This window comes from Sinocyclocheilus grahami, unplaced genomic scaffold (genome assembly GCF_001515645.1).
Source record: "Sinocyclocheilus grahami isolate Dianchi unplaced genomic scaffold, SAMN03320097.WGS_v1.1 scaffold153.1, whole genome shotgun sequence".
NCBI lineage: Eukaryota > Metazoa > Chordata > Actinopteri > Cypriniformes > Cyprinidae > Sinocyclocheilus > Sinocyclocheilus grahami.
The window spans coordinates 199427-206525 of record NW_015505332.1 but is presented as its reverse complement, the minus strand read 5'-3'; the positions used below and the strand labels follow the sequence as shown (position 1 = coordinate 206525).

Genomic DNA, 7099 nt, shown 5'->3' with positions numbered 1-7099 from the left:
TGTGCATTTTGTACTCTTGATTTTTTATTTGAACTTTTTTTTATTCTGAACTTTTAATAACATTACAGAATACAATAAAAATTAAATTATCAATGTAATTAAGTGTCATTTGTATGAGATCTATCTATCTATCTATCTATCTATCTATCTATCTATCTATCTATCTATCTATCTATCTATCTATCTATCTATCTATCTATGTCTGTCTGTCTGTCATCTATATCTATCTATCGTCTATACAAAATTATATATTTTGTATAATTTCACGTATCTATCTATCTATCTATCTATCTATCTATCTATCTATCTATCTATCTATCTATCTCTGTCTGTCTATGTCTGTCTCTATCTATCTATCAATATCTGTCTGTCTGTCTATCATCTATCTATCTATCTAGATATCGTCTATACAAAATGATATATTTTGTATCATTTACTGTATATCTGAGTACTATGTATAGTTACATACTGTGAAATTCCCCAGTTACTGTTCTAAGACTGTGGTTTTGTTTTATGCAACATCTGGTGTGTAAATGCATTAGTGCAGAGTCTGTCTAAACTCCTGGCATGAGGACGAATGTAGAGGAAAGTTTGATAGCCGGAGACAAAAACACGTAGCCCCTGTTGTGTGTATCTGAAAGGAGTGTTTTCTGGCTGGAAGATATTCAAGAGCTATTTCCTCATGGGCAAAGCACTTCCATTCATGGGTGTGTGTTCAGAATAGCATTTCAGTTATGTACGATCCAATCCAAATGGGCAAAGTGAACGTGCTGGTAACCATCTACAGTATGTCTACAGTATACTTACAGTATTCTGTCATATGGATCAATTTATGGATGCCATATTTTGGTTAGGCAACGGGGTCCAAAATTCCACTAGTGAAATTGCTTCTATTTAGTATTTTTACAAGATTTTTTTTCTTAAAAGTGTTGCTAAATTAATATATGCAATACAAAATCATTAATGAAAGGCAGAGAATAAAATAATATATGAAAAAACTCAGAAAGGAGTTGCCCTGTCCATGGTCATCCATGCAGGACCACATGCGTGCAGGGATGGAACTGACTCAAGGCCGAGATCAGCAATCCTGGAACCATTAAATCAGACATAAGCAACCTGATGCGGCTGTTTACTCACTGTGCAGCTGTTCCTCTTTATAGCACTCTCTCAAAAAGGAACTGCACCTTTCCTGACCCCCCTCTGTCTCGCTCACGTACTCGCTCCATTTCCAGCTCTTGAACTTGAACCTTGCTCAGAAATCCAGAGTTGACTCGCATTCTCTTGATTTTTCTATATGTTTCTGTAAGCTGGAGTGAATTGTGTAATGCCATTGCATGATGTTGTGTGAGGCAAATACATCAGCGGTTGAAGCCCACTGCATAGGTCAGAAAGGAAAGCGTCTCTGAACCTGTGCTGGCATTTATCTCTTTGCATTTGCTGAGCAGTTTAAAGTGAAAATGTCAGACAGTCATACTTAACAGAGATGCAGGCTGTATAGATTTATGTATATTTGTATATATTAACATCTGACTGACATTTATGTTCAGTTAAGCTAATTATGATTAATTCACCTTAAATCTTACTATTAAAAACAGCTTGTGTGTTGTTGTTGTTGTTGTTTTCTGTTGTAAAACATAAAGAATATTTTTGTGAAGTTATTTTATTTTATTTTTGCCATAGCCCAGTTATCTTCAGTTTCTCCACAGTAATGTGAGTGGTGCACAGGTCGTCCTGCTGACTAATGCTTACCACCAGGGACTCTATTCTGTGATTGACAGGTATGATATGAGCCGTAATACTTCAAGTCAAAGTTGTTTAAAAGTTATTTCCCTTTAAAAATTTAAATAAGCTATTTATAGGTTGATTTCCTTGAAAAATACAGACACTGTGCAATCAAAACATTTTTTTTGCTTTGTTTGAGCATGGCAACATAGGCTGAACCAATGGGAGTTTGGGGCATGACTATTTGTTCTGGTCAACCAATGGTGGGGGAGGGTTTGGGAAAACCTGATTATTTTTGTTATTGCAAATTTATTTGGTGATTCTAGTGTTAAGGAAATGACACACTTCACCTTTAATATGGTAACCAGCAAACACAGTTAATAAATTAAACCTTTCAGTGGGACGGGAGAAGAATCGTCCTGTCAAGAATCATATGTACAGGACAGGATGCGTGCTGGGTTGGAACTGCATCAAGGACAACATCAGCAATCCTGGGAGCATCAAATTAGAGAATCAGACACCTGATATGGTTGTTTACTCACTGTGCAGCTGTTCCTTTTCTTAGAGCAGTCTCAAAAATAATCTGAGTCTTTCCTGACCTCCATCACGTACTCTTTATGTCTCTCTGTTTCCACCGCTTGAACTCTACCCTAGTTTCAGAAATCCACCCAAGCAGAGCGTGTGTCTCCTAGTCTTTGCTTTTTCTGTGAGATTTGTTAGGTTGCACACTTGTGATTCCATTACGTGATATTGTATGAAAAGCACTGCATACTGTCAGCTATGAGCTGCCATTCACTCTTGCTTTTGTAGAGAAGATTAAAATGAAAATGTCAAACTGTTACATAAAGATGCCATAGTATTGATTATTCCAGCCATCAGCTAATCATTTCCACAATCCAGTTGTCTTTGGCTTCTTTACTGTTATGTGAGAGAAGTACAGTTTGTCCTGCTGACTATGCTGTCTGCTTCAACAGAGAGAGAGAGAGGGGCTCTGCTGTGATTGACAGATGCAACATGGGCCTTGGTATTTGTTTTACACACTGTGGTCTAGAATGTGAAGCATTTTGTAAAAATGCATTGAGATTATGTCAGTGGGATATGTTATTAATAGAATAATGCAGATAATTCATATATATATAAAAACAACATTATTTAGCACACATGATGAGGATGGATAGCTTGCTTTGATTGATAAACTGCTCAAAATACTAATACTTATACTTAAATACTTGGTATTTGAACAAACCCCTAAACCCAAAAAAGTACACTTTGGCCATTTAAGTCTTGTGTAGTTTAATGATGCCACAAATCATGTATATCAAGCATTTTTTAACCAATTGGACTGAAATCACTTTGAATTAATCCTATAAACTTTGATCGAAGGACTAAAGTAATAGCCAAAGCTACAGTATTTTTAGAGACCAGTGCTCTTACTTTGACTTATTTTGGCCAATGCCTTACCAACCACCCAGAATGACCTATAGCACCCTAACAATATTCACAACAATATTTTATGTAGATATTTTACGTAGGTATTGACGTTTTACTTTTATTTTTTGCACTGTGTTAGTTATTTTGATTCTTTCCAGTAATTCAAATCTTTTGAATCTGTTTACTAAAAAGAGTTCTTCATATTCAGTGAGTGATTCAGTTATTCTTTCTTCAGGTAGGCCTACATCGTCATGGCAGTTGGCGGGGATACGTGTAAAATAGTGTGTTTTTGTATAATTAACTCATTCACAACCGATTCGTTAAAACCGAACAAGTTTTATTAATTTTAATTTCGCAGTTCATTCATGCTCTGTTCACGAACAACATCAGATTCAAAACGTTCAGTTAAGGGGCGTAACCGTTCAGCAGGTTCATCCAATTAAATGTCTGTTCACAAAGCCATGTGTCGAGCCCTAGTAGTGAGTCTTTGAAGGCTTTAATGAACAATCGAGATTTGTTTACTTAAGGATTCATTTAAAAACGTTTACGGACGAAACACCGCTGATACTTTGAATGTACTGTAAGTATCTTTGGATAAAAACGTCTCATACATGTATGAATGACTATGCAGATTTACTCCAGACTGAAATTACAACGTTTGGGTAGAGGCCAGTCTATTAAAGGGACGTGGCCTTTAAAAAGGCTGATCAGGCCATTTAAAGCAGTGGTTCCCAACTCTGGTCCTGGAGGCACCCCAATACTGCACATTTTGCATGTCTTCTTTCTCTGACACACCAATTTCAGGTCTTGGAGTCTCTACTAATGAGCTGATGATCTGAATCAGGTGTGTTTGATTAAGGAGACATGCAAAACATGCAGTGTTGGGGTGCCTCCAGGACCAGGGTTGGGAACCACTGATTTAAAGAACACCATAATCAGCTGCAGCCATTCATACAGACCAGGGGTAGGCAAGTTTGGTCCTAGAGAGCCGCAGTCCTGCAGAGTTCAGCTCCAACCCTAATCAAACACACCTGAACAAGCTAATCAATGTCTTCAGGATTACTAAGGCTATAGGCAGGTGAGTTTTGTTTTCAGGGTTGGAGCTGAACTCTGCAGGACTGCGGCTCTCTAGGACCGAACTTGCCTACCCCTGATACAGACCGACACAAAAACCCTTTCAACCAAAGATTAGTTAGTTAGTTCTGCTTTGTTCTACAACTTTCAAACTATATAAAGGCGAATCGTTGTTCAAGCAGTATTTTTAAATGTGAAAGAAAATAATATGTGAACACAGTATATGGCTTCATAGGTTAGCTGCATATATTCCGATTCATTCCAATTCTTTACTTGTTGGACTATATCAAAACAGTCCAGCATCTGTGAGCAAGAATCAACATGAGATTGTCAAGTGCATTTCAATTCAAGATCTCCTTGTTGGGAGGAAATCTGGATGCTTATAGATCTCCTTCAGAAGGTCTTTCTGTATGCAACAAATATTTGGGAATGCAACACAAGAGATGTTCTGTTTAATAATGAATTGCCTGAAACATGTTAGCAGTATACAGTATTTGTAGCTGTGAGCAGATCCTCATATTCTCAGCCTCATTCATATGGGATGAGTGGTGATGTGAACGTGGATAAAGCTTTTACCATGCAGAGTGTCCAATAGGACATGCGAGTGTCCTATAATAATAATAATGTATACAGTCTAAGACCTCAAGTGTCAAAAAGAATCATGTTCCTGGAATAAGTGTGTTACATACGGAGTGTTCTTTGTATAAAACTCAATTATTCACCCCTCTACTGAGGGCAGGACAGGTTGGAGATTGTTATGTAGGGTGCTTACGTTGCTTTTGTTTTCAGTACACGGCCATCCAGACGGAGCGCTGCATCCTAATTACCAGAGCTGAAGGACAGAGGATATCTCCTCGCCTCCTTAGCTGGAATAACTGGCCTGGTAAGTGCGTGTGTTTGCTTTTCTTCACTTCAGTTTAAAAGGATCCTCAGGGTATTCACCAGGCCTCAGGCACGTGCAGAGGGGGTTGCGATGGGTGCTTGAGCACCTGCCCCTTTTCCCCTTGATTTTTTTGTAATTAAACGCCATTTTGTGAAGGTCTGCCCAATCTAACTATTAGTGAAATTAATGAATAATAATTTAGTCATAAATAAAATTATCCACATGATGATGACCTTTCACCTGACGATCTCATCAGGGATTATCCCTCAGACACCTTTAATGTAGGGCACTACCAGGCAGTGTTGCCAACTTAGCAATTTTGTTGCTAAATTTAGCAACTTTTCAGACTACAGTATGGGTCACCATACTTGGCCACATGTCACGTCACAAGTACATACATCACATGAATTAATTTATTGCTATTTGCAGTTGTTCAATTTGATAATAACAATAATAATTTATTGTTTAAATAAATAATACAATTGTTCATTTATGATACACCTTGTTAGTAGCTTGTACCTGTGATTGTTGATCAGTTAGTACACTGTAAGAAAAATATCTAGAAAAATGGCAAAGGTACTAGTAATTTTCCAGGACATTATCCGTTATACATTATCAATGATCCGTTGTAACCCTGTAACCCGAAAACACAAAATACAATGCGTAATTTAAAATGCAGGTAAAAACCTGTGATTTATAGCATACTGACTACTAATACACTGCTTAAAACTATAACTGTTCAGAATGTGTAGTTTTACTAGTTTACTAATAAAAAAAACTTGTAATCGTTCAAAAATTAAATCGTTCGATGTTGTATACAAAAAGTTATTTATATTTTAACATTATATTATGCATTTATATTATTTTACGAGCAAATCTGCATTAACATATAAAATATATTTTTGCTGAGATTTGATGTAGTGACAATTTTGCGTCGTGATTACGTAATGACGTCATCGCGCAATGACATCACAACGTCATTTAGCAACTTTTAGCAACAAATCGAACTTCCTTCAGCAACTTCCCCTGAAAATTATTTGGCAACACTGCATAGAAGGATGCCTTCATAAAGTCCGCAGCTGCCGGTGTTACGACATTTTCGGTTTCCGAGATTTTTGGTTTCAGTGGTTTCATCATACATGAATATTCATGAGTTTCCCGGACATGCGCGTGGAACCAAGTGGAACTGAGAATTTCAGTTCACGCTCCTTGTATCTCAGCAGGTTTAATGGGATATATATATTTTTTTAAAAAGGTAAATATATTTACAGTGTTGTACAAACTACATTTGTTTATCATTTCCTAACAGTTTATAATGTTTTTATTAGTTTACAGTGCACGTTTTGTGCAGTCGTCCCTGATTAGGGTTTCCTGCAGGTCATAAGTCATTCCTTCTATGCAGTGTTGCCAAATCATTTTCAGGGGAAGTTGCTGAAGGAAGTTCGATTTGTTGCTACAAGTTGCTAAATGACGTTGTGATGTCATTGCGTGATGACGTCATTACGTCATCACTACGCAAAATTGTGTCACTACATTAAAAAAATATATATTATGTTCATTTATATTTGTTGGTAAAATAATATAAATGCATAATATGTTAAAATATAAATAACTTTTTTTATATACAACATTGAATTATTGAACACATTTTTGAACGATTACAAGTTTTTTTTATTAGCTAGTAAACTAGTAAAACTACACATTCTGAACTATTATAGTTTTAAGCAGTGTATGCAACTGCCCCTCCAAAGGTCTCTGCACGGCCCGGCCAGGCCTAGATGGAATTTCGATTGAAAATGTGCAGGATGTGTTTAAACATAGTACAATGTGTTAAAGGAATAGTTCACTAAAACATGAACATTTGATGAAACTTTATTATCCCTCAGGCTATCCAAGATGTAGATTAATTTGTTTCTTCATCAGAAGAGATTTGGAGAAATGTAGCATTACATCACTTGCTCACCAATGGATCCTCTGCAGTGAATGGGT

The 7099-nt window shown here is 36.7% G+C and overlaps 1 long non-coding RNA gene across 1 annotated transcript in view; it reads left to right on the top strand.

Annotated features, from left to right (window-relative positions):
* Positions 1 to 3648: 3648 nt before the first annotated feature.
* The window catches only part of LOC107592421 (uncharacterized), a 7090-nt gene continuing 3639 nt past the window's right edge, over positions 3649 to 7099 (top strand). The window contains exons 1-2 of the long non-coding RNA XR_001609978.1: positions 3649 to 3733; positions 5017 to 5110. This is a non-coding gene — a long non-coding RNA (uncharacterized lncRNA). The remainder of the gene's footprint in view (positions 3734 to 5016; positions 5111 to 7099) is intronic.